Here is a 15,784-nt window from a genome sequence, read left to right as displayed (position 1 = left end):
CTTGAGGAACTGGGGCTCCTCTGGATGCTGTAATGTAGCACTGCAGAATGGGAACCCTGTGGGGAGTAGTTCAGTTTTGAACCTGACGAGGTGGACAAAAGTGGGCTAGGATTCACTTTTCAAATACCACTAAGTCTATGCAATCCTAAAATGATTAGGCATCCTGTTTATTTGAGGTTTTGTTTATTTCCAGTTTTGTTTATCCTGTCCCACCTATGCTATAAGATTTCTTTTTCCTTAGACGTGTCCCTTGGTACCATGGACATTTTGGCCAGCATGTAGTAAATGTGCCTATTTGACACTGATTTTAAAAAAAGAGACATACAATACAGCTTTTCAAAGCAAAATGTTTCTAAACTCTATTAGATTATTCAGCTATTTTCATTGAATACCATTTCCAAAAGGTTAGGGATAAAAACTGAAGATGAAATAAGCATAGTTTTAATCACATAAGAGTGTTGTAATACCAAAAATAATAAAAAAAACAGAAACAAAAAACTGTACCTCACTGTTTTACCACTCTCTTTAAAGTGATGACTTACGTAAGATTATAAAAGAAATAAATGAAAATTTATCAGCTAGCTTGTTCCACCCATTAGTGCTAGGAACACTGCCTTCAACAGGAGCCCAAATGTGGGCTGGGATCTGTCTCATCTCTGGCCAGTGTCTTCCTCCTCCTTGCTGTGCCAGGAGCCCCTCTTAAAGCTACAGTGCCACTTGAAGGGCTCTTTATACATTGCAGATTCACTTACAGAAGGAGGAATTTTTATTCAAAGGTTTTAATACGTAAGGAAAGGTATCCACATTTCATAAATCAGACAAGCTAGGGAGCTAAATGACCTTTGTAACTGAATTTGTCCCTGTTCCATCACTAGTAGTCTTTAGATGCATGAATGTGGATTTTTCGTGGTAATGGAAACAGTTGTGACACTCTGGTTAAAATCAAACTTCCTGAAGGCATTCCTTGGGAAATACCCATCCCCTCCTAACTAATTATTTTTATAATTGCAATTTTCTTTTGCTATCTTCCCCATCCCCCAAATATATTAAAAAGTTTTATTTCTCAGAGTTTACATGCAAAACATGCACATAAAAATATTGTATGTTTTCTTATGAAATATTTTCCCAAAATACTTGGCATTACAACTAAGTGTCTTTCACTGACAATAGCATTTCCTTAATATAGGCAGATAAAAATGACTGCAAGTAAGAGAAAGGTCAAAATATTATCTGAAAAGAAATGGCAGAGATCAAAATTGACGATACACAATGAAAATGAAATAACAGAAAGGCAAGGAATCCAGGTAATAAGCAGAGTGAGGATAAAAAACCATCTGATAGTGAAAGTAGGCCTACTTTTAAAGTCACTTAAAAAAAAAGAGAGAAACAAAAAACAGGAAGTTAGTTTTGATGGTCTCTAAGGCCTCTTCTGGTCTGGAATGTGATGGTTCTATGAAATTTTTTCTTTGTTTTCATTTTAAAATTGAAGATGAATTTATTTAATGCGAGAGGCCAAAGCTGGTTCATAGTCTTGAGCCATCCCACCATTTCCTTCTAGAGTACCAGGCTGCAAAAGTAAACACCTCCTTTACCATGCTCTCTTCCTCCCACTCTTCCTTTCTTCTTCTTACTCTAACACAAACCCATAGAAGTGGAGTGTAGGATGGTGGTTATGAGAGACTGGGGTGCGACGGGGTGGACGGAGAAAGAGGAGATGTTGCTCAGCAGGTCCAGGGTTTCAGTCAGTCAGACAGGAGGAGGAATAACGTCTGGTGCTGTATCGCAACAGCATGCTGACTATACATATTTTGGAATATATACATATTTTGGAATAATGAAAAGAGAGCATTTTAGGTGTTCTCACCACAAAGAAATGATAAATATTTGGGCCAGACGCAGTGGCTCATGCCTGTAATCCTAGTATTTTGGGAGGTTGAGACAGGCAGATTGCTTAAGCCCACGAGTTCAAGACCAGCCTGGGCAACATGGCAAAACCCCATCACTACAAAAAAGTACAAAAATTAGCCAGGTGTGGTGATGTGCACCTGTACTCCCAGAGACTCTGGTGTCTGAGGTGGGAGGATCCCCTGAGCCCAGGGAGGTTGAGGCTGCAGTAAGCCATGATTGAGCCACTATACTGCAGCCTGGGCAACACAGTGAGACTCCATCTCAAAAAAAGATAAATATTTGCAGTAATAGATAGGCTAATTATCTTGATTTGATCATTCCACAATCTATACATGCCTTGAAATATCATGCATGCTATAAATATATGCAATTATTACTTGTCAATTAAAAATACAATAAAACATAAATAAATTAAAACAGCTACTATGTCCTAACAGGCTCAGGCTCTGTGCTGAGCACACAGAAGTGAATAGGAATCTCTCTAATCTTGGACTAGCAGCATAGGAGACAGGGGTGTACAAACTACAGTGGAGAGATAAAGGAGGGAATAGTTGACCCTTTTGGGGTGAGTCAGGAAGTTTCAGGTCACAAGAAGTGGCTCATACAAGTGAGTAGGGATAAAAAAGAGGAAGAGGCAGGGAAGGCATCCCAGGCAGGGAAAATACCATGCATGTGGGCCCAAGGCAGGAAAATGGAAGTGAAGAGGAGGGAGGTGAGTATGGCTGGAGCCTTGGAGGAGAGCGGGGATGTGCTGGAATATGAAACAGAGGGCTGTAAAAAGAAGGCACAGAAGAAATATGATAAGCATCACTGTCTTTTGCTTCAATTTTGATACCTCAATTTGATCCCTAAGTAATGCATACGTTTAATTTGTGGTGTTGTTTTCAGATTGAAATTCGTGTATATAAAGCACTGGGTGTAATGAATGGCATGTAGTAGGAGCACAATACAGTGCTCTAAGACATTCAGGATACACATTCTATTTCTTTGTTTCTATAAATCACACCTAGCTCAGCTCCTTCTACAAACATTGCCTAAAAGACATTTTCCAGGATGCCTTCCTTGTCTTGAACCAAACAAGAACTTTTAGGCTTATGAATCTAGGAAGACAGAAGGGGACTGTCTTGAGTGTTAGCCTCAACGATTGCTGCTTCTGCGACTAGCTCTCTCATTGAAGGCAAGTGATTCACTAGGGACTCCTTCCATCCCTGCCAGACTCAGCCACGGGTTTTTTTTCTTTTATATTTTTATTTTTAATTGACACACAATAATTGTGCATGTTCGTGGGGTACATAGCGATGTTTCAATACATATAATGTATATGATCACATCAGGGTAATTAGCATATCCCTTATCCCAAACATTTATCATTTCTTTGTGTTGGGAACATTCAATATCCTCCTTCTAGCCATTCGAAACTATATAATATGTTATTGTTAACTATAGTCATCCTATAATGGTATAGGACACTAGAACTTATTTTTTCTGTCTAGCTATAATTTTGTACCCTTTAACAAATCTGTTCCTATTCCTTCCTTCCCTCTGCTCTTCCCAGCCTCTAGTATCTTCTGCTCTACTTTTTACTTCTGTGAGATAAACCTTTTTTAGCTTCCACATATGAGTGAGAACATGCAGTGTTTAACTCTCTGTGCCTGGCTTTATTTCACTTAACGTAAGGGCCTCCAGTTCCATCCATGTTGCCTCGAATGACAGGATTTCATTCTTTTTATGGCTGAATAGTATTCCATGGTATATATACACCGCATTTTCTTTATCTATTTATTTGTTGTTGAACACCTAGGTTTCACAACGTCCTTTGAGTAGATCTCCAAGACAACCCAGAAATCACTCCTTCCATGTCCTCACTCCTCAGAGATTGCTGGGGAGTGCTAAGGTGCCCGTCACTAAGATGCCAGAGGTCTTGACCCCATTCACAGTTGGGAGGTGGGGATGTCAACACACCTGGGGATTGGGTCCACCTTAGTCCCACCCTCAAAAACGAAAGTCAATTGCTGGTGGGAATGTAAAAGGGCCCCTTTGGAAACTAGTCTGGCAGTTTCTTAAAAGTGAAAAGTAGACATATCAAATGATCCAATAAACCCACTCATAGGTATTTACCCAAAGTAAATGAAAACTTACATTCATGTAAAACTCTGAAAGCAAGTGTTTATAGTGGTTTATTCATAGCCTCCCCAAGCTGAAAACAACCCAAATAAGTACATCCAACAATGGAATACTAGCCAGCAATACAAGGATAGGAACTACTGCTACACACAACATGGAAGACTCTCGGATACTTATACTAAATGAAAGGAGCCAGGGTCAAGAGGCTTCATACTATATTGTTCCACGTAAATGACATTCTGGAAAAGGCAAAACTATAGGGACAGAAAAACAGACCAGTACTTGCCAGTTATTGGGAGTGGAGGAGGGGATGACTATTTAGGATAATGGAACTGTTGTAAATCTTGATTGTGGTGGTGATTACACAACTGTATTCTTCAAAAGTCAGATTTTTGTGCCCAAAAGACAGAAATTATGAAGAGAAGTTCTGTAACTTCCTTTTGCACATCACAGGTCCCTATAACTCATGTGGAAAGGGTAGCCCCAGAGGGAGATATCAGGCTTTCTGCTGAGAAGGTGTGTGGGTGCTTCAGATAGAATTAATGAAAAAAAAAACCATGATGAACAAAATATCAAAATTTTAAATAGACAGGATCTGACACTGAACTTGTACAACTGGCCTCATTTGCTCAATCCTCATCCCAGCCTTGATAAAACTTTATGTTTAAAAATAGCTAGGCAGACAGCTATAGTTTGAGGACTTGATTTTTTAAAACACTGTATTGCATTAAAGTTATTATTTATCTTGATTACTGAGTATTTTGTGCTCCCTTCTATTTTGTTCTTGGGATGAGAGTCTTCACTTGCCTGACTCTAGTCCCTATCTTATTTGAGTAATTATGTGGAAAGGAGAAAATAGAGACCCATTCATCTGAACCCCGTGCAGAGCAAGCCATGCTTGTTTCAATGATCACAGGTTTCAGATTAAGCCTGGTCCTCCTGCCTTCAGAGCAGCCGCCTTCATTTACACTAGAAGACGACGGACAGACCTGGGCCAGCAGAGACCTCTGAATGAGCTGGATCTGAATTCTCCCACTTAGAATACCCTGAACCTTGGGCATGTTCCCACATTTCAGAAAAGGGAACAATGCTATCCAACCTGCAAGGTTGTCATAAAGACTAAGACATCATCTGCAGTGCCTAGCATATGGATTGCACAGTGGGAGGCACTTAATAAATAGGAAGTATTTGAATGTCTGAGGTGCATTTTGCCAAAATCACTCATATGATGAAAGGTTCATATTTTACAAAGTAAAGACAAGCAACATCAACAAGAACAATGACAAAAACAAAACCATATATTATCCATTTGGAGTTACAGGAGCTCCAAAGTAGAGAGGGAGGCAGGGCAGGAACCATGACCAGAAACTTTGTGGTTGCTCGCTCAGACAGTCTTCCCAGGAAAACACCTCTCTCTGTCTTGCCTAATGCTCTGCACAGGTGGACATTTGCATCCATAACAATGTCCACATTCACAATGGGGTTCTAGAGCTCCTGGTTTAGAGAGATCAGAGAGAGCTCAAGTAAGGGGCATCACTGAAGCCCCTCAGACCCCCTGACCTCTTTGCTATGCTTTTCACCTTCTCAGGAATGAGGATTGAATCCCAACCCTCAAGACCTCCATGTGACCCAGGGGTGATAGTTCTGGATCTAGCAGAAGTTCTTCTATTTTGTGGCATGAGGGTGGTCACTTGCTTGGTTCAGAACTGAGGCAGATGTTTCTCTATTTGCAAGATCTGCTGTTACTTCCACTGGAATTTGCTAGGAAAAACAAAGTGGCTGGGGCCAAGCTGCCATCTCACCTAGAAGTGCTCGATTCATGTTCTCTGAGCAAGAGTGTATTAGTCCATTCTTATGATTCTAATAAAGACATACCAAGCTGGGTAATTTATAAAGGAAAGAGGTTTATTTGACTCACAGTTCCGCAGTGCTGGGGAGGCCTCAGGAAACTTACAATCATGGCAGAAGGGGAAGCAAACACGTACCTCTTCACATGGCAGCGGGAAAGAGAAGTGCAGAGCAAAAAGGGGGAAGCCCCTTATAAAACCATCAGATCTTGTAAGAACTCACTCACTATTATGAGAACAGCAGCATGGGGGTAACCACCCTCATGATTCATTACCTCCCACCGCTCTCTCCCATGACACGTGGGGATTATGGGAACTACAATTCAAGATAAGATTTGGATGGGAACACAGCCAAACCATATCAAAGAGTATATTATGATCCATGCTGATATGAAGGAAAATTATTCTACCTTGGTATGAGGTGGATTGTGAAAGAGAAGGACAAGATTTGCTGATTTATTCAAAGCATATTTACTGCATGCTTACAATATACTGGCCCTCTTCTAATCAATGGCTGTACTGTAGAGAGCAACATAGACAAAGTTTTGCTCTCAAGAGACTTAAATTCTAGAAGAGGCAGATTGTGCTGAGCAGGAAATGGCCCCTCAAAGACATCCATATCCTGGGCCAGGTGCGGTGGCTCATGCCTGTAATCCCAGCACTTTGGGAAGCCGAGGTGGGTGGATCACAAGGTCAGGAGTTCAAGATCAGCCTGGCCAACATGGTGAAACCCTGTCTCTACTAAAAATACAAAAATTAGCTGGGCGTGGTGGCGCATGCCTGCAGCTACTTGGGAGACTGAGGCAGGAGAATTGCTTGAACTCGGGAGGCGGAGGTTTCAGTGAGCCGAGATTGCGCCACTGCACTCCAGCCTGGGTGACAGAGCAAGACACCGTCTCAAAAAAAAAAAAAAAAGACATCCACATCCTAATCCTTGTAATCTGTAAATATGTTGTTACATGGCGAAGGGGAATTAAAATTGCAGCTAGAATTAAAGTTGCTAATCAGCTGACCTTAAAATAAGATTATCCTGGTTTATCTAGGCGAGCCCAATATAATCACAAGAGTCCTTGAATGGGGAAGTGGAAGGCAGAAGAGTGAGACCAGAGAGATAGCATCATGAGAAAGACTCAAGCTGCCTCTGCTAGCTTTAAAGATCAAAGGGGTCCACAAAATAAGAAATGAGGGCAGGCTCTAGAAGCTGAAAGAGGTAAGGAAACAAGATTGTCCCCTGGAACGTCCAGAAATAATGCAGCCCTGGTCACAGTGACTTTATCTCAGTGAGGCCCATTTCAGATTTCTGTCCTCAAGAACTGCAAGGTAAATCTGTGTTTTTAGCCACTAAGTTTATGGTAATTTGCTACTGCAGCAATAGGAAACTAACAGAGAGACAGAACCAAATAAAATGAATGAATGAACGAATGAATGATGTAATATCAGGAAACAGTAAGTGCTCAGATGAAAACTAAAGCAGAGCAAAGAGATGTGTAGTGAAGGGAATGAGTGATGGGTGATATAACAGAAGTGATGTTTTTGAAAGATGAATGTGAGCTCCAGAGAGGTTAGAGGTGGGGAACTTGGAAACGGAGCCAAGTGATGTAGTCACATGACATGACCAAGATCCCCAGAGGCAGGCAGGGCTGGACAGGCTCTTTCATGTGTCTCCCAATAGCTAAATTGTGGAGCTGAGTTGGTTGCTTTATATTCCACACAGAATACTCATAAGAAAGGCTTGGAAACAAAATTTATTGCATAAGAAAAGAGAAATTGACTTAATCTTTTCGGCAAGTCATTTGAGAGTCCATTAACTTCTTCCCTTATGCACTTGGTCTAATCCAATACTGAGTCATTTCTTTGATTCATTCTTTTTTTTATTTACTTATTTGTTGGTTTATTCACTAACTCATTCAGTCAATAAGCATTTCCTGAGCACATTACCAAGCCTTGGGAGTAAAATGGCAAGAAAAACAAATCTGGGCTCTGCCTTCATGAAGCACACTGTTGATTCTGCTGAAGGTTTCATATAAAAATACTAAACGACCACTAAGTTTGACATCCACTAATCAAAACCAGCACTAGCCTAGTCTTCCTTAAAATAGCTCTGGTCCATTCTTCTCTCTCCAATTCCACTGCTACAGCCTTCTCTTACCTGGGAGAAGTGGTCTCTAAAGGGGGTTTCCCCACCTGCATCCAGACCCTCTGCAGCACATACTAACTCTGCAACACATCCTCCTGCAACACATCCTCCCTTCCCCACCTGCATCCAGACCCTCTGCAGCACATCTTCCCTAACACAGTCAAAATAATCTTTTTAAGAAACAGATCTGCCCCATCACTCCTCTGGCTAAAATCCTTCGATGACCTCTCATTGTCTACCAAAACTGATCCAAGCCTCCCCACAATGTGGCATATTCCTCAGCCTTCTGGTATCCTATCTGCTTGACTCCACAAGGTGCTTGTGTCTTTTCTGCACTAGTGCCCTTGCCCAAGCTGCTCTCTCTGCTTAAAGTGCTTTGCATTTCTTCCTAAACAGTCTGCTGGGCAGTCTGGACAGCAAATGTGTAGAGGTTGAGAGCACACAGTTCATAAGCCCAGTGGCCTACATTTATTTAAATCCTGGTTCTGCCACTAGGTATAGCTGAGTGACTTTGGGCAAGCTAGGCAACCACTCTTTGTCTCAGTCCCTCATCTGTAAAATGAGTGTAACAATATGATAATGGAAACGATAACAGGTTGGCGATGAGCTAATATATGTAAGCATTTAGAACGCTACCTGACATACATACAGAAGCAGCTAATAGGCATTAGTTATTCTGTATCTCCCCACTGCTCAGCACCTCTACCCTGCACATATTTCGATAATTGTGCTTTTGGTCGTTATTGCGTTTATTTATTTTCATGTAGGCTTGGCTCTTCTAGACTGTCAGCTTTTTAAAGTCAAGGATGTCCTCTGACTCAGCCTTGAATCTTCTGGACTTGGCACATTTATTAGTATATGTTAGGTGTTCAAAATGAATGAATGAATAAATTCAATAAAATATGATTTTTAAAAGAGCATATGAAATAATTGAAAAAAACATGTTATTTTGAGCATGTCACAAGCTATTATGAAGTACATGAATCAAATGGAGGAATCTTAGTGTTTTATATGTATCCATAAATTTAAGATCACTTTTTAACATTTTCAACAAAAGAAGGGCAATCTGGGAAATACTCATGTTTTATGTTGCTCAGTCACTGATTTAAAAAATTCAGATATGGATCTTATCTTCAAAAACAAACGAGGCTGGGTGTGGTGGTGCACTCCTGTAGTCCCAACTCTTCATGAGACTGAGGCAGGAGGATCACTTGAGGCCAGGAGTTTGGGATGCAGCGTGCCATGATCACATCTGTGAACAGCCACTGCACTCCAGCCTGGGCAACACAGCGAGGCTTAGTCTCAAAAACAAAACAAAACAAAACAAATAGTAGTTTCCAAAAAATTGTAATGAATGTTTCATTTTTATGATTCCATTTTGCTTCATATGTTAATGAATAATTTATATGGCTTACTTTTTTTTAACTAATAAAAAATAGAAATTTATTTCTGGCAGTTCTGGTGGCTGGGAAGTCCAAGGTCAAGACACCAGCTGATTCAGTGTCTGGTGAGGGCCCACTTTCTGGTTCATAGATTGCACCTTCTTGCTGTGTAGTATTTGGGCTGTCTCCTGGGTCCTGCAGGAGCAATCTACTTCCTTCAGAGGGTCTGTGGATTCTCTTGGCTTTCCTGGTATAATCCTGCAGTAGTAGTTCTGGAGCAAAAATTCACAACGTGAGTCTCCACATGCTGCTCTGTCCCTCTGAGTGTCATCTGCAATTTAGTCCTGCCTCCTATCTGCCATTTTCCTTCCCCGATTCCCTGGTTTACATTTTTAATATTTTATTAATAAAAGTAACACATCTTCTTTGAAGAAAATTAGGAAAATAAAACATAGAAAATGAATCTTATGCAGATATTTCAGGGAGTCTTACTTTTTTGGGATGAACATTGAGCAGTTCTGTAGTCAGATAATAATATGAGCTTCACTAATCTTCACAGAACGAATGAAGTTCTTTCTGTTAAGTTCTCCAGTATCAACATCCATGGATAAAGAGGATGTTTTGCAAAGGCAATGGGATGTGGCCTCCATCTAGAGACTTCAAGAGATTGGAGTCATGCGTATTACACAGCCTGCCAAAGGGATTCTTCAGACAATTAGAGAAAGGGTTCTCTAGTTGGGACCAGTCTGCAGGGCATGGCTTTTCTTTAAATGAGCCATCACCTCACTGCTGCTCACACTTGCTTCTTTATTTTGACTACTGTGTCAGGATATGATCTTGGATAGCTCCATAGGTCTCATCTATGAAGCCTCACATGGAGCTCATAGAAATTTCTTCCTTTTCAGTCTGTGTCCACAGTGCCATCTTCAGCTACTCCAGTAAATAGCCCCCAGGGCTCCAAAATGGATAAGATCCTCTGCATGCCTCTTGGCTTATCTAGTCTTCCTTACAGATCTCATCCTACATTGCTTTCATTGACTTGAACACCACCTCTCTCCTACCAGCACTTTCCCATTGTTCAAATGCCCCACACATCTGTCTCATGGCAGCACTTCATTGCTTGTCTCTATGGGTTTATTCTCTTTTCACATTGGAAGCTTCTTGATGGCTCGGTTTATGTCCTGTGCACCTGACCCATGTTGTTGGCCTCTGCCTGGAACATCCTTGCTCCTCCTGTTTGCCTAATACATTAATTATTGAGACCTCATCCAAATTTTAATTCCTCAGAGAAGCTTTGTCTGATGCCCAGATTAGATTGGGATCCCAGTGCTTTGATAGCATTCCATGGTTCATGCCATGAACTCCCGTTTGCAGTGTTATATTTAGGTGGTCGTTTGTTTAATGTCCATATTTCCCACTAGAGAGTCAGCCATATAAGGAATAGGGCCAGGTCTGTGTTCCTGCCATTGCAACTGCTGAGCTCAGCTCAGTACTTGACACAGAGCAGAGGCAGTATAAATATACTTCAACCTACTGAGATAAAGATGCAATTAATAGGTGGGGTGTAGTGGCTCATGCCCGTAATCCCACCACCTTGGGAGGCTGCAGTGAGAGGATTGGTTGAGTTCAGGAGTTGGAGACCAGCCTGGCCAACATGGCGTAACCTCGTCTCTACAAAAAATACAAAAATTAGCTGGGCATGGTGGCGCGCATCTGTAGTCCCAGCTACTTCAGAGGCTGAGGTGGCAGGATCGCTTGAGCCTGGGAGGCGGAGGTTACAGTGAGCTGAAATCGCACCACTGCACTCCAGCCTGGGTGACAGAGCGAGACCCGTCTCTCACACACACAAAGTGAATTGGTAATTAATAACTGAAATAAGGAACTGAAATAATGACCAATGAATGAATGAATATAGTGTTTTCATTCACGTAATAAACAGTCTAGGCAGCTTTCCTCAGTTTAGCAGGATGGTTAAAAACCTGGGCCCTACACTATTTAGCAAGTTATTTAACTCTCTCTGCCTCTTGTCCTTATCTGTAGATTGAGGATAATAAAAGTACATTTGGAGGTACTTTATATACTTGAATGTACCTTATGAGGGCTTAATAAAAGCCTAAACATATTATTCAGAACAGTCTAGCATACAGTAAGTTTAGTAAGCACTAAACTCAGTAAGTATATGCCAGCACCCTAAAGAAACCACCTTTGTCTTGAATCATGAAATTTCCGTGATCACTGCATCCAATCATTGCTATTTTAACGTACCTACGTTGGCTCACATTGATATAAATACTTAATCAAACCTCTCTGTATATTTTTAGTGGTTATTACTCTGTATCTCTAAGTTCTCCAGAGCTGACTTACCTATCAGGTGTGGCAGGTGCAGTGCTGGCGATACTTGTAGAGATCCACAAAAATGTTTTAATTCCATCTAAAATCTGAAGGAGAAAAAAAAAACCTTGCAAGTCAAAGAAAATGTTTTAATATGTAATATTCATGCATTCACCTGTTTACCAACATTGTTGTAGAATATACCTCTATGACATTTTTAAAATGGAGGAATAAGAGGTCCATGAAGGCAAAGGTGCCCAGGGCCCAGGAAAGTCACAGCACAGCCTGGCAGTTCTCAACCTGCGCCTCTGCATCAGAGGCTTCACTCAACAGTGAAATGAAAGAATCAAAACACCAGTGTGGCTTTACAACATTCATACACCATTAGAATACATCATACATCATCAGAATACATCATACACCATCAGAATACCTACATATACATACAGAATACATACATATACATGCAGAATACTTACCTATGTATATGAATATATCATACACCATCAGAATAGTGTATGGCAAGGACAGACCGCTGATTGAGAAAGGACATCTCAGCACTAGGTTACCTTTCTATGTGGGTTCTAACTCCCAAAAGTGTGTGCACCCATGAATAACTTGCTAAGTAGTGTAGGGCCCATGTTTTTAATCATCCTGCTAAACTGAGGAAAGCTGCCTAGACTCTGGTTATTATGTGAATGAAAACACTGCATTCATTCATTCATTGGTCATTATTTCGGTTCCTTATTTCAGGAGGACTCCTCTTCACTCTCTTTTTCATCCATGTCTTCTTCCCCACTTATTCTTCAGCCCTTGCCCATTGCCTCCCCAACAGATTTCCTGCAACTGCTTGTGCTCACCTTTGCCAGTCCCTCCTTGGTGCCTCCCTTGCTGTCCCCTCCCCTGTGCCCCTGCTGGCATGCCTGCTGTGATGAGCTCAGCCTAAGGCTTCTCATATTGCTTTGGTTTTTGGGGTTTATTTTAGCATCTCCTTTTGATACCTCCAACTCTCCCTCTTCTCTTGTCTTTATTCATTATTCTTGCTTATTGTTTGTGTTTTAGTTTCTTTTTTGTTCTAATTTTGGGACACTCTTGGTTTTGAATTTCTTTGTGTTTGAATCTTTTTTTTTTACCCAGCTCCATTCTCTGATGTCCTTTCTCTCTCTCTCTTTTTCTCTTTCCCTCCCTTCCTCTCTCTCTCTCTTTTTCTTTCTCTTTCTTTTCTCTTTCTTCCTTCCTTCCTTTCTTCCTCTCTCTCTTCTGCCTTCCTCCCCTTCCTCTCTCCCTTCTTTCTTTTCTTTCTTTCTTTCTCTTTTTTTCTTCCTTCCTTCTCCTTCCTTCCTTCTCTTTCTTTCTCTTCCTTCCTTCCTTCTTTTTTCTTTTCTTTCTTTTTTCTTTCATCTCCTTTCTCCCTCTTGCCCAGCCTTATCTCAGTTCGTTCAGTTCCTTCTTTCTTTTTTTGCTTCCTCTTCCTCTTGAGGACCTGACCTCTTCCCTCCCACTTCTAACCAGGGCTGTGAAAACTCCGCCTTCTCTTCCAACTGGTGCAGCCCAGGGGACACTGTCTCCCTCAGCCATAAGGGCCACTGGAAAGGAGACTCAACGTGTGACTGAGACCTCATCTCCCTGAATTAGGCCTCCATGCACAGCCACTCATTAGATCACTCATTTTTCCCTGAAGACATTGGGAAGGACAGAAGTAGAAGGCAAATATGTCATGTGTCCTGATGCTTAGCTGCATACTAGGGTCATTAAATTACCTGCCACTGACAACCCTGGTGCAGAGAAAAAGTGGCAATTTGTTCTTGTTTCTAGTCACCCTGCTTGCCTCAGCAGACAGCATGCTCCTGTCCCCCATGCACACACTGGGTGGTTGGTGATCAAATTTAATTATTCTACCTGCATTAAACATAGTCAAATCTTGTCAATTAAACAGCATCTTCAGCAAATATGTAGGCTGTTCTTTGGGTAACAAAGTTCAATATTGCAGATGCCTCCCCCTCCCCTGCTTCTCTCTAAGGTGGCATGGAGTAGGGGCGGGGTTCTCCAGCTTCTGGGAAGGAACACGCTGTCCCTGCCTCCTCTGGTCCTGGAGTGCTGACACCTGTTCTTTCACTGTTCCCAGATGAAGCCTGAAGCTGCTCTAATTCAAGATCTGGTCTGTATCAGGCTCCTGCCCCCCCAATCAGTTTCCACAGACAGGCAAGAGTCCTCTGAGGAATGGCTGTGAACCCCAGGTCCTTGGCACAGGAGGCCCTGCCACAGAGAACCACTCAGGGCAGATTTCCTGTTAGGTTCTTGGCTACTTCTGGGTCCTGTTTGTGTCACTTGAATATCAAGGTCACCCCAGGAAAGGTAAAAAGCAGCCTCTCCATCTGTGTAACATGGCTGTACCTTGCTACACTTGCCAGTTAGCCTGAGTCCTAATCAGGACATTTCTGTCCTGATTCTCATTTAGGACTTCAGGTTAAATGGGAAACAGGACAAAATTTCCGCTTCCTTTAGGCTCCCCTGAATTTATCTAACACACACACGGTAATACTGGTCCATAGGTAGACGAGGCTTAACATGTACTTTGCATGATTTAATTCTCACAACACCCTTAGGAGGGAGATGTACGATGATCACTCACATTTAATAGGTGAAGAAACTGAGGCACAAAGAGATTGAACACCTTCCCCAGGATTACACAGCCCTATGGCAGAGGCTGGCATGGGGCCACAGCCTGGCAGCTCTCCCCTCTCTGCTGAACCCCAGGGCCTCCTCCCTTTATTCCTCTCTGCTTCTCTTCCCTGCCCCCTGGCCTGAAAAAGGCGAGCTTTCTTTTATTTCCCCCATGCCTGCTTTTCTACCATGAAGCTGGGATATTTACCATATAAAGACTGGATTGGGTTCAGTTCCTTTTGAACCTTTTCTTCTGCATATCCAGACAGAGACTGCATTGATGCCAGCTGCCAGGCAAATGTTTCACTTCTTCCACTGTCCACTTCAGAAGAATTCTGGGGACTGCCAAGACTGGCTGGTGGCAGTTATCCAACTCCCATATGGAGATCTATCCAGAATGTGTCCTCGAGAGCCTCGCTCAGATATCAGCTCCACCTCGGCAGCTAATCATATCCCTGTGGACACACATGGCAAGACTGCTTCCTCTGGCAGCAGCAAGGAATTTGGCTAGGGCTGGCCTCTCACCCTCTCCTGCCTGGGCACCCTGAGTATCAGCAGCTGCCCAATATGCAGCTGCTGGCAGTGATGGTTCCAGAGGAAGCACGCCATTCTGTCTTCATCTTGTACCCCAAGTAACCTCAGACAAACAGGATCAGAGTCGACAGTGTTCCCCACCAAGGCCACAAGCCCTTCAAATGCCTTATACATGAGCCATGTGCACCTGCAGAACCCAGGGATTCACTCAGATTTCTGGATCCCCTATCAAAACCTTTAAATACACAGTTTAAGCCTTATGAGGTGTGATTCTATTGCTCAGTCAGCAGTAGCTTTAAGTGCAAAGACTAGTTTTGTAAGGCATTACAAACGTATAAAATGTGAATGGAATCTACAGCAGGCAGGTCTTTCCCTAAAGGACCATGTTCTAAACTACTTCATAGATTTATTTCTTTCAGTCATTTAACAAATATTTTTAAGTAGAATCTCTTCTTCCTCTTCACTTCCAGATAATACTATTTGCTATTCCTTTCAAATCCTATAGCAATGGTTCCCAACCTGGTATATTAGGATTCTTATGTGTCCTGAAGGGCACTGAGGGAGGTCTTTAATATATTTTCTGTATTTCTTACAGAAAATAGACTTATATGATAAGGTTGTCCTTACCAGTTAAAAACATTTCTTTGCCTTCAAGTGAAATGACAAATGACCCAAGTGGTATCCATACAGATCTGATTACCACTCTTTAACTGAAATATATGGAAGTGTAAATAATTCATAACATGATAAAAGGACTTTGGAAGATGGGCGTTTCTGCTATGTGGTGTTCACATGGGGAAAGTATGCCCACTTGTGAGAGGACAGGGTCCTGCTGCTGCTGCATTGTCACCACAGTC

This window comes from Hylobates moloch, unplaced genomic scaffold (assembly GCF_009828535.3).
Source record: "Hylobates moloch isolate HMO894 unplaced genomic scaffold, HMol_V3 SCAFFOLD_2, whole genome shotgun sequence".
Classification (NCBI taxonomy): domain Eukaryota; kingdom Metazoa; phylum Chordata; class Mammalia; order Primates; family Hylobatidae; genus Hylobates; species Hylobates moloch.
This window is presented reverse-complemented; position numbering follows the sequence as displayed.